The sequence below is a fragment of the Lissotriton vulgaris genome, unplaced genomic scaffold, assembly GCF_964263255.1.
Source record: "Lissotriton vulgaris unplaced genomic scaffold, aLisVul1.2 SCAFFOLD_1514, whole genome shotgun sequence".
In the NCBI taxonomy this organism is placed as follows: domain Eukaryota; kingdom Metazoa; phylum Chordata; class Amphibia; order Caudata; family Salamandridae; genus Lissotriton; species Lissotriton vulgaris.
The window spans coordinates 267,928-279,576 of NW_028251885.1; positions in this window are offsets into that span (position 1 = coordinate 267,928).

An 11,649-nucleotide genomic window follows, 5' to 3' on the forward strand; every position below is an offset into this window, starting at 1 on the left:
GTCGTTAAGGTCTGATAGATCTGACTAATTTTATGTGCACCCAGAACTCCCATAAGGAGGCGGCCCTCGAGGGGGTGAAATGGAGCAATTGAAGTTATTTATAAAATTGCTTTTTATGCAACTGAAATTCTACCTGTAACTTGTGGAAGGACTTTAGAGCAGTGGCCTGCATAACATCCCCCAGTGTGGATATGCTCACTAGGTCCCATTTGCGGAATCCCGTTAGAGCCGGTCCATTGACTTTTGCCTCTACAGCGCAAATATAATTTACAAAATATTGATTTCTATGACCTCTTAAAAATCAAAGCATAGCTCTCCAAGCTGGGGACGCTACGTTCACCATCCTTACCACCCTTGCTAGCTCTATTGCAATCACGTGATCATATGACATCCAATATTGACACATTTTTGCAAAGGAGCCCCATAAAAACCTTAAGCCCAGTATATACAAAGTGGGACTCAGTTTTAAAGAAAAACCTAAAAAGACCTGCTATTTCTGTCACAATCAATCAGGGTTTTATATAGCGCGCTACTCACCCATTAGGGTCGCAAGGCGCTGGGAGGGGCGGCAGCTCCGGATCAGTTGAAGAGCCAGGTCTTGAGGTCCTTCCTGAATGTGTGCAGCGTAGGGGAGCTTCTGATGTTCACAGGGAGCTTGTTCCAGGTCTTGGCTGTGATGTGGGAGAAGGCTCTCCCACCTGTTCTGTTTCTGTGGATGCGGGGGACCTCTGCCAGGGTGAGGTCGGCAGATCGGAGGTTCCTCTTGGCTGCGTGGAAGGATAATCTCACATTGAGGTATTTGGGTCCGATGTTGTTGAGTGATTTGAAGACGTGGATGAGGAGTTTGAAGGTGGCCCTCTTCTCGATGGGGAGCAGGTTGAGGTCTCGTAGGTGTTGTGTCATGTGTTCGTGTCGTGGTGTCCCAAGGATGAGTCTGGCGGTGGCGTTCTGGATGGTTTGGAGTTTGTGTAGAAGGGTTCTGTTGATACCGGCGTATAGGGCAGGTATCAACAGAACGTGGTTATGAGTATGTGGGTGACGGTTCTCCTGCAGTCGGGAGATCCATTTGAAAATCTTGCAGAGGATGCGTAGGCAGTTGAATCTGGTGGCGGCGACGGCGTTGATCTGGCTGTTCATGGAGAGGGAGGAGTCGAGGATGATGCCCAGGTTTCGTGCATGGTCTGTAGGGGTGGGCGGGCTCCCGAGGCGGCGGGCCACCATGTGTTGTCCCAGGTGGAGGTGCAGGTTCCAAGGATAAGGACCTCGATCTTCTCAGAGTTGAACTTCAAACAGCTGTCTTTCATCCAGCCTGCCACATTCATCATTCCTTCCGGAAACAGAGTCTGGTGTCGTCGGGTATCTTCGTGAATGAGAGGATGAGCTGAGTGTCGTCGGCATAGGATACAATGCTGAGCCCATGCTGTCCGACGATGGCAGCGAGGGGGGCCATGTAGATGTTGAAGAGCATGGGGCTGAGCGATGATCCTTGTGGAACTCCGCAGTTGGTATTGATGGGTTCGGAAAGGAAGGGAAGGAGTCTGATCCTTTGGGCTCAGCCGGATTGTATCCAGTTGAGGGAGGTTCCTTGTATCCCTGCGTCGTGAAGTCTGGTTGCGAGTGTGCGTTGTGAAACTGTGTTGAAGGCTGCGGAGAGGTCCAGAAGGATGAGAGCTGCGGTGTGCCCCTGGTCGAGTAGCATGCCGATGTCATCAGTGGCGGTGAGGAATGCGGTCTCGGTGCTGTAGTCGCTGCAAAATCCGGACTGGGAGGCATCCAGGATGGAGTTTTCTTCGATGAAGGCGGTCCGTTGGGCGCTTACGAGTCTCTCTGTGACTTTGGCAGCGAAGGGGAGGAGAGAGATGGGCCGGTAGTTTTTCAGGTCCGTTGTGTCGGCTGTTGGTTTCTTGAAGTGGGGTTTAATCTCCACCTGCTTCCAGTCATCTGGGAAGATGCCGGACTTGAAGGAAGGCTTGATGGTCCATCCTAGTTAGGGTACGATGGCAGCAGCGGCCCTGTGGAATATGTGTGGTAGGCAGGGGTCCATTGGGGCTCCTGAGTGGGTTTTCTTCAAGGTCACGGTGATGTGTTCTATGGTGGTGGGATTCCAGGTCATGATAGATGGCTTACTGGCGCCAGGGGGGTGGTATCGATGTCTGTTCATTGAAGTTGTCGTAAAGGACCTTGTTCTTCAGATGGAAGTAGGAGCTGACCTTGACGCAGAGTTCTTGGGAAGGTGTGATGTCCGTGGCTTAGCTGGGTGGTTTTGCGAACTGCTGTATTACGTTGAACAGTTCCTTGGCGTTGGTTGCGTTAGTCTGGACTTTGTCTCTTTTGCAGGTTTGTTTAGTGCATCTCATGTGCTGGTGGTATTCCTTCAGACACTCCTGTGATTATTCCGTGCTTCCGTGGTTTTCTGGTTTTGCCAGGTTTTCTCTAGGCGTCTGCAGGAGCGTCTGGCTTCTTGTAGTTCTGTGGTGAACCAGGCGGCCTTTATGGGGCGTTGTTTGGCGGGGTGGTGGAGGGATGCAAGTTTGTCGGCGCAGCGAGAGATCCAGCGGTGTAGTTCCCTGGCTGTGGAGTTGGTGTCGGTCGAGGTTTGGGGGGAGTTTGGAGGAGGGTGGTGTTTAGGAGTTCCTCAGAGACCTTGCTCCAGTTCCTTCATGGCAGGCGCGGGGAGGCTTGGGTGCGGTGGTGGTGTTGAAGGTGAAGTTGACTCAGTGGTGGTCCGTCCAGGGGGGCTGGGTGGTGTGGCTGAAGTGGATGTTGGTCCCACCCGAGAAGGTAGGGTCGAGGGTGTGTCCAGGCTTGTGCGTGGGCGTGTTGACCAGCTGCTTCAGTCTGAGGTTGGTGAGATTGTCGAGGAGAGTGGTGGAGTTGGGGTCATCGCGTTTGTTGAGGTCGAAGTGCCATTCTTGGACCGAAGTCGGAGGTCTCACTTGTGCTCCCCTGCAGCGGCTGCCATTATGTAGGGGAGGGGGGGGAGGGATGAGTAGCTGGGAGGCAGGAGCGGGCGGTCAGGGGAGGGGCAACGGGTGAACGCGGCGGCGGGAACAGTGGGAAAACGTAGGGAAAAAGGGGAAAAAAAGAGCTACAACAATGAGGCAAAATAAAAGAAGTTAGACAGCAGTCGGGCACAATACGATGAATTTAAGAGGCACAGATCGAAAAAAGACAAGATGAGTAGCTGGGTAATTTCGAACCCTGCAACGGTGAGGCTGACAGGCGATGCAGAACACTGCAGAGCTGCAGGGGAGAGTGCGATCCTGGGACCGAAGTCGGAGGTCTCACAATGGGATAAACTCTGCGATCGTGCTCTCTCTCAGAAGTGTATTCCCTCTCTATATCAAACCAAGCTCTGTTTAATCCAGTTACTTTATTGGTTCCCAGGCAGATGAAGTAAATGGAGGTTGACAGACTCAAATGATTGTTGCTCTTATAAGGAACACTGTGGTGGCCGGCCGTGAGCACAAGCTTTTCAAATGTATGTCTTCACCCCATTATGAGAATAACTCTCACTCCAACTATATAAAAATTTAAAATTAAGCTTAACCTTGATTTACTGACCATAATATGGGAACCTCATGCAGCTTCTCCCCCGTTATCTCTATCAGACCCTAACTTTGCACTCCTAGACCCACACCTGACAATCGCCATAAAAGTCATCCTGCTAGACTGCAAAAACATTTCATCTAGTCTCTTTTCACACCTGGTGAGCGTGGGTCACGTACCTACCTAGTTCACATTCTTCACAGTACAATTTCATAGGACACCCCCGTATCTCTCAAAGGATATGGAACACTTCAGATCTACTCCTAGGAGAGACCTGACCCTACGATGCAGCATATCGTCGGTCCGTTGGATTGCCTATTCTCTAGTGCTGTGTGAGTATAAATTCCTAGGCAATTGACAATGGAAACAAGTGAAAGGAAACAAAGCAAGAAGGAACCAAAATTTATATTAAAAAAACATCTTTTTAATGAGCACAGTTAAAAATCATATAGTGTGCTAAGTAGCATACACTACCTGACATCAAACCTACAAAATTAAAAAACATTAATTTCAATACTTCAAATACAATTAAAAAAGTTAGACACACATCTATTTTCAATAGTGTCTAACTGAACACTGCCACAAATAGCTGTGTGTCTAATTTTTTAAATTGTATTTGAAGTATTGAAAATTAATGTTTTTTAATTTTGTAGGTTTGATGTCAGGTAGTGTATGCTACCTAGCACACTATGATTTTTAACTGTGCTCATTAAAAATATGTTGTTTTTTTATATACATTTTGGTTCCTTCTTGCTTTGTTTCCTTTCCCTTGTTTCCATTGTCAATTGCCTAGGAATGTATACTCACACATTCTATTCCTGTCCTAGGAGTTGGTCACACCAGTACTCAGGGGGTCCTTGTTTTTTACGAACTATTCTCTAGTGCTGCCTCCTACCACGGAAACTGCAACTTCATTGTCGACACACTGTCTTCTCCCCTTTTGCCACTCTTTTTTTTAATCCTTATCATTTATAACATATTACTCATGATCTATATCTCCAATGCATTCACTGATCAATCAATTTTATTCGCTACCTTTGCTCCAAGTTATACCTTCATGTCTACTTTTAAGTGTTTACTGGCATCTTATGAAAATTCATTACGTCATATATCTGCTTTATTTTATACCAATGATAAAGGGCCTCATTACGATGGGCCTCGGAAAGCCTCGGACCACAGTGACACCGTGGGTTTCACTTTCGACCGCCGCATTACCATGCTGATTCAGTAATGGGGGTGGTGATGAACAGAGTGTCTGAATTAAGCAGACCACTCTTACACAGTCCAAAGATCAGGGCTTGATCCTTCACCGTTTTTTAGCTCACTGCACCATCCCAGCTCAGACCCTGGCTACATGCAAATTAGTCTATTCCTGTCCCAGTGCATGATGGGAACAGGGCAAACCAAACTACCGAGCCAATTCCTATACTGGGAAGGAAACAAGCTACGGCAGTCGAAAGTGAAACCGGCCACCATTCCTGCTAGATTCTAAAGGCCTCAACGAAGCCATCGGCCAGCCGGAGGCCTGACCGTAATCGTAATGGATGGCGTTTCCGCAGTCAGGATTACGATGTCGGAAGGCAACTTTGGGGGCCTCTGGCAAGCAAAATCTAATGATCATCACAACCCTGATGAAGTCCTCACAGACAAAAATCATTGGCTGGGCTGATTGAACTAAAAGTTTAAAAGAAAAAGAAAAGAAGAATTTACAACACAATTACGTGACTCTGTTGTAATGTGATCTGTCTATGTAATATTTATTGAATTGGTATTGAAAGGAGGGTTCACCATATATATATATTGTTTTTTGGAACATTCTTAAGTCAGGATTGATATACTTGAACACAAGTGCTTCTGTTCCAATCTGTTTCTCAACCTGTTTATTATAAGATTCCTCAGCAGTGGGTTCATAAACAGTTGAGAGCTTTCTTTTGCTGTTTAACAAATTTAGTCACACATACTAGTGCAACCATCTGACAGCCCACACTGCTCTGTTTTTCTTGTTGTTAATACGGAAAAAATGGGTGGCAGTAAATCGCTCTGCACTGGGCCATCACTAACATCTTTTGTCATGTATATCCTAGCTGATAATGTGTGTCAAAAGGGAAGGGGCTCCAAATATTCTTCAAACCCCCACCCCCATTTCTAAAGACAGACTCTGGATACCTTTGCACATTAGTATGGGCTGCCCGACCAGAATAGTATGTTTGGCCATCATGTATTCGGTTGTATTTTTAAAACGGTGACAGAACTTAACTGCAATGTTTAAATAAGTTGAGGCATACTTGAACATTGCTAATTCAAATGAATAATTGTGAACATTTCTGAGGGGGGTGCGATGCTTTTTACGGGGCGCTGCATTAAAAAGTTTATAGACCACTAGTTTAGCCCCATGTTTTCAGCTAGGCCTGTTGACTGATGACCCTGCCTTAATATCCAGATAGGAATTGTCAGGTGTGACAGGGAAGGAGATGGGACTGCAGATGTGAGTATTGAATGGAGGACACCCTATGGGTTGTGTGATTTTCGCACTGGAAGGGAGTCACAGCACATCAGTTTGTGGAAGGGGGATATCCATGTGCACCATGAGCATTTGAAGAGACAAACTAGAGTCACAAGAAGCTGCTTCTATCTGGTTCTAAAACAGACAACATTCTGGTTGTTTCCAAGTACGTCCTCCTGTATTGCAGACGCCGGTTATACATATGAATGCATGTCCTCTAAACGCTCATTCATCAAGATGATGAACTGGCCAGGAGGGCATGGCATGGATGGCATGGAGTGAGGACTCCAGTCCCGCCCAGCTGCCAAGAAATACTGATGTAGCGTGCGCCCGGTGTGCTGGATTGCAGGGGTGTCAGCGTTCCAAGGGCTTTGGAGCAGGAGGAGAGTGTGCTGATAGCCCAACTAGGTGAAAGGCAGCAGAAATGTGTTATGTTTGCCGACCAGAGAAGGCTCTGATGGTCTGCCCCAAAATAGCGGCCAAGCACGGCTGAAGCTGAAATACAACTGTAGGGTGCGGCAGTACAGCATGGTGCTGAATGCCCTGACGCAATGGGTGGCCCCAGGGATCTTTAGCTGCTATAGTCTAGGGGACACACTGTGCCTTTGGCAACAGAGGTGTGGAGCAGACTTGAGGCTGATGCTGCGGAGGAGAGGGGTGCGATCAAGGGACGGGGCTGACTCGCCCAATGGATCTGGAGGTCAGGCTGCTTAATCTCAACTACAAAATACTGAGCGAAGTGCTGGCCAATCGGCTCCTTCCCATTATGCCTCTGCTGGTCCATCTGGTTCAATGTGGGTTCATACCGGGCCTCAGCACCTGTAATAACAACAGGCGTTTCTTCTGTGTACTGGAGAAAACCCTGGTGGAATGGCGCAGTCGGCCATTGCACTATAAATTGTTTTGGAAAAGGCCTTTGACAAGTTGAGCTGGTGCTTTTTAGGTCTCGTGGCGATTTACAGCGCGAAGCACTGTCTCGCCAGAGACCTTTTGTTAGGGACGCAGCTTTCCAGGAGACAGCACCTGGCCACGCGCATTTCCTCTCCGAGAAGGCAATCGGAGCGGGCCACGCGCACGCGAATGCGCTCGCTGTGGCCAGCTGCTGTCTCCTGGGAAGCTCCAACACCACACGTGCATGCGCATACACAGAGACACACACACAAGCGCCCACGCACGCACACATACATACAGAGAATCCCCCCACCCTCGCCGTCGCACACATACACACACACACACACACACACGCACACACACACACACGAGTGCACCGAGTTTCCCCCTCCCCCCCCACTGTCGCACACATACACACACGCGTGCACACACACACACACACGAGTGCACCCTCCCCCCTCTACAACTAAGGCCCATTTACCACCACTCCGGACTTCAGCCGCCACCGCGGGGCTCTCCCTCGGGCATGGGAGACCCGCGTCACCACTGCTCCTCTCCTAGCCAGCCACTCCATGGGCGCGAGCTTCCAGCAGCAAACGGAAGTCCCGCCCCACGGTAGTTTATCCTCACGCGCACCACAGTACCAGCGGTAAGCGGGCTTCAGTTTCACTTCTCGTTTGGTTTGGGGGATTAGACACAGTTTAGGGAGATCAAGTTTGCTCAAGAATGAGCTGCGATTACCTTTTGAGAGCGCCAGGACATCACCGACGAGAAACCACTTATGAAACGGCCGTTTTACTTGTGCTGGCCCTAATACGTATTCACACTGGTTTCACTTGGCAATGGCTGCCAAAGTGAAGTTTGGCTGCACAGCATGGGTTATCGAGCCTTGGCTTGCATCTGTACAATTACAACAGTACCAGTTTGATAACTCTTCTGGGATTACCATGGCGATTTACCACTGCGTTTACATGACAACTAAGAGGCAGACGCTAAACTGGACATTCCGATGGTTTTGTCTGGTCATAATGGGGTGCGCAGCGTCTTTAATTTCGTAGCGCGCATTCGTGTTGCCTAAGCGCATGCTTTGCCCGTGTAGCATTCTTAGTCATGGCCAGTTTGGGACATGGTGACTCCACTGCCACACCAACACCCTCTGCATCTCCTGCAGTTTAAACGTTAAACACGTTTGTTATGTAGTGACATCAGCCATTATACATTGTTCATCTGTAGCTCCGCCACACCTTTCTGGCAGTTTAGCCCAGGAAATATCAGTGGCACGCGGCTCTACATATTCTGTACGCATGTCATATCTCTGCCTTCGAGGAGAGAGGGTGGTGAACTTGTTCCACCTTCAGAGTCTGTATCTATTTTGTAACCATCCTCTGGTGGGCAGGGAAAGCATCCACCATGTTCTGGTAATACAGAGATTGTTCGACATCAAGGGGCTCCCAGCAGGGGCTACCAGCTAAATGGAGCTAATAATGCATAGAATGTCATTAGGCGCTGTCACGGTGAAACGTGTGTTTGGGCTGGGTGGGTGCGTGGGGGGCAGGGGGCAAAAGAGAAGAAGCGGCGGTAGAAGAAAAGGGAGCCAAAGGGAGTGGGGGATGGGGCAACAATGCAGGCAGCCACGAAAGACTCAGCGTAGGGGGTTAGTGACAAGAAAAAGGGGGTCATCAGAGGAAAGGAATTGGTACGATGAGGAGAACAGGGAGGGCCGCCGATGGTACGGGCTGGCGAATTGGGTTGGTACGGGCGGGGGCGGAGTCTGCTCCACCAGGCATGACAGGGAGCGGCAAGGAAAGGGGGCCGGCTGGCGAGGCGAGCAGAGGAGGGAGCAGCGAAAAGTTTGGGACACCCCCCCCCCCCTCTGGGGAAAGTTAAATAAGGAGGCAAGGGTCAACACAACAGGGATACGAATGAAATGTCTACATGACAATTTGGTAGTTAGAAGGTTCACTTGGGGAATAGTGAATAACAGACCTCTGCCTCTCGATGGCGTGAAGGTCCCATACCTCTTATCGGCAGGGAGAGCGCAGTAAGTTAACGTCGGAAGGATTGTTTGCAGGAAGCGTGTGTTGGCGGCATTTATAACAATGGCACAATCAATGTGCCCGCAGGGCGGTGGAACACAGCCCGGCAGGAAACGGAGCGCAATAGCGGGTAGAGAGAGGGGTGGCGCACAGCAGGCTAGGATCTCGTCCCGCACACAAGCGAGGACTGGGGCCCAGGGGTGAAGGGCTGTCTGGTCGTGGTCTTACGAAGTGACTGGGGCATGCGGTTGTCAGGACGTGTGCTACAGGCCGAGGCTCCGGGCATCTATGGAGTCAATAATATATATACGGGGTGAACAACGGATGACTGTGGGAATGGGGGCTACGGATGTCGAAACGGAGGATGGGGCCAGGCAGAGCTAGAATATGGGGCTTAAGGACGTGCATGGGTCCAAGGAAGGTTAGGATGGGTGAGGAGCGCTTTCTTCATGAAAGACTTGAAGGACCAACAGCGGAGGAGCACGTGAGGGGGCATTTCTCCTCGGCCTCAGGTTGAAGCGGCGGGGTGGGGCTTGCGAGGAATGTGGAGGAGTGTGGAGGGTTGCAGTGCCAGGCACTGGTGAGCGCTGCACCCACTGGTGGGCCCCAGGTGACTGGTAGCGAAGAGCTGTCTGTGGGGGAGGAGGAAGAGGCGCTATACAGGGAGCAAAGACTTTGCGCTATGCAGAGGGCCATCGGGGGCGGGTGATATGAAGGACACACTGGGAGGCGGATGCAGTGCTGTGGGAGTGGGACGTTGTTATGCGTTTTTATACAGGGCGGACGTTACCCGAAGGTGTCAGAGGCTTCACAATAGGAACAGTAATGATACATGAGGAGAACATTACAAGTGAACAAATTACAAAAGCAAACGTTAAGTTACATGAAGCAAAAGTGACAATAGTGAGCAAACAAATACAAGAGGCAGCAAAGGGTGCATTACAGGAGGAAAAAGTGACATGTGCAGGTTACAACAGCGAACGAAGTACAAGTAGATGAATAGTACTGCAATATATGGCAGACACTTGAAAACAAGAACAAACGTTACGTTGGCAATGGTGGCACTTGTGAAAGTATCTAAAGCAAACAAAAAGTATGAAGTAGCAAACAGTGTGTTACAAGAGAAGAGACGTGTGCATGTTACAAAAGAGAATGTGAAAAATAACAGCTGTGAGCCCGTGCCTGAGGTGCATCATCAGAGCTGTGTAAATAATAACTGCGTCACCCCCGTGCCTGAGGTGCATCATCAGAGCTGTGTGAATAATAACTGCGTCAGCCCCGTGCATCATCCACATTGCTCAGGTCACCCAAATTCCTGCACTCTCTACCACACTGCTTTCAAGAACAGCATACTCTTGCACACACTCTCACTGCTCACCAATTCAAAGTTTGCTAAAAAAATTATGCAATGCATTGTCATACACAATGCCAATAACTTAAACTTTAATGCTGCGAGACCTATTGCATTGTAAATGCTTGTTGCTAGTGGTTCTGGCCAAACTGATCCTGGAGGCAGGGGGTGGCTGGTATAAATGGATAGCTTTGTTGTACACCCATCTGACTCCCCGGATCCGTACCGGCATGATAGTGTCAGAAACATACACTGTTCACGGAGGTGCATGACATGGATCACCACCATCACCAATGCTCTTAACGCTGGCTGCCATAGTGCAGCTGGAACATGCAGAAGGAGAGAGAGTGGAGATGGCAGGTGGCATACACTCCATTTCCCTGTACGCAAATGACATGATAGTGTATCTCAGGAACGGCGGGTGGACTTGGCGGCAGTGTTGCTGCTACTCAAGGAATTGAGGAGGGTCGCAGGTCTACGTCCAAACTGGTGGTAGACCATTACATTTCCGTCGGACCCCCAGGGAGGGGCCACACCAGAGGAACTGAATGAGAGAGCTATTAGCCGGCTACGTAGGCCCTAGAATACATCACAAGGACGATGACTAGCGGGAGGGTACCCCGGGAGTTGCGTTGTGTTCTGTGAAACGTAGCATGGAATTATGGTAGAAAATCCAGGTATCGATGATGGGCAGGAAAGCCCTTACTAAGATGATTACACTTATTGTATTACTTCGCCAACCTTCCTGGATGAATACGACTTGGCTGGTTCTGAGACCTTGATAAATATGTGCAGAACTTTATATTGGGAAACGGCAGGTACAGGTCCACCCTGACGGTGCTGAAGGCGCTGATAGATGGTGGCATACTGGGTGCACTCGACTTTGAGGCATATTACCTGGAGTCCCAGCTGCAATGGGCAGCGAGGTGGTTGGAGGGCAAGAATGTGTTGGTTCTGGCCGCACTGCAGCATGGCACTGTGCCAAGAGACCTGCTGCCCAGGTTGTTGGCACACAGTTGAGAGAGCGCAATTTGAATAAAAAGTATATCTGTACCATATTCATAAGCATATCGCATAAACGTAGAAGTTGTAACGTGAAGTAGCACTTGTAGCGTAAAATTAGCCGATGTAACCAATGTAATAGGAAATGTATTTGTATTCACTTTAGATTAGAAGGCCCGTATACGTAGTGGGCTAATATAGAAATGTGTAGAAATGCTTACGAACAGCAGAACGTGCAAAACCAGAATAGATGTACGTATGTAATTATAAAGCGGAGAAACGTTACGAAATGTAAAGTGAAGAAATGTGCAGCATAT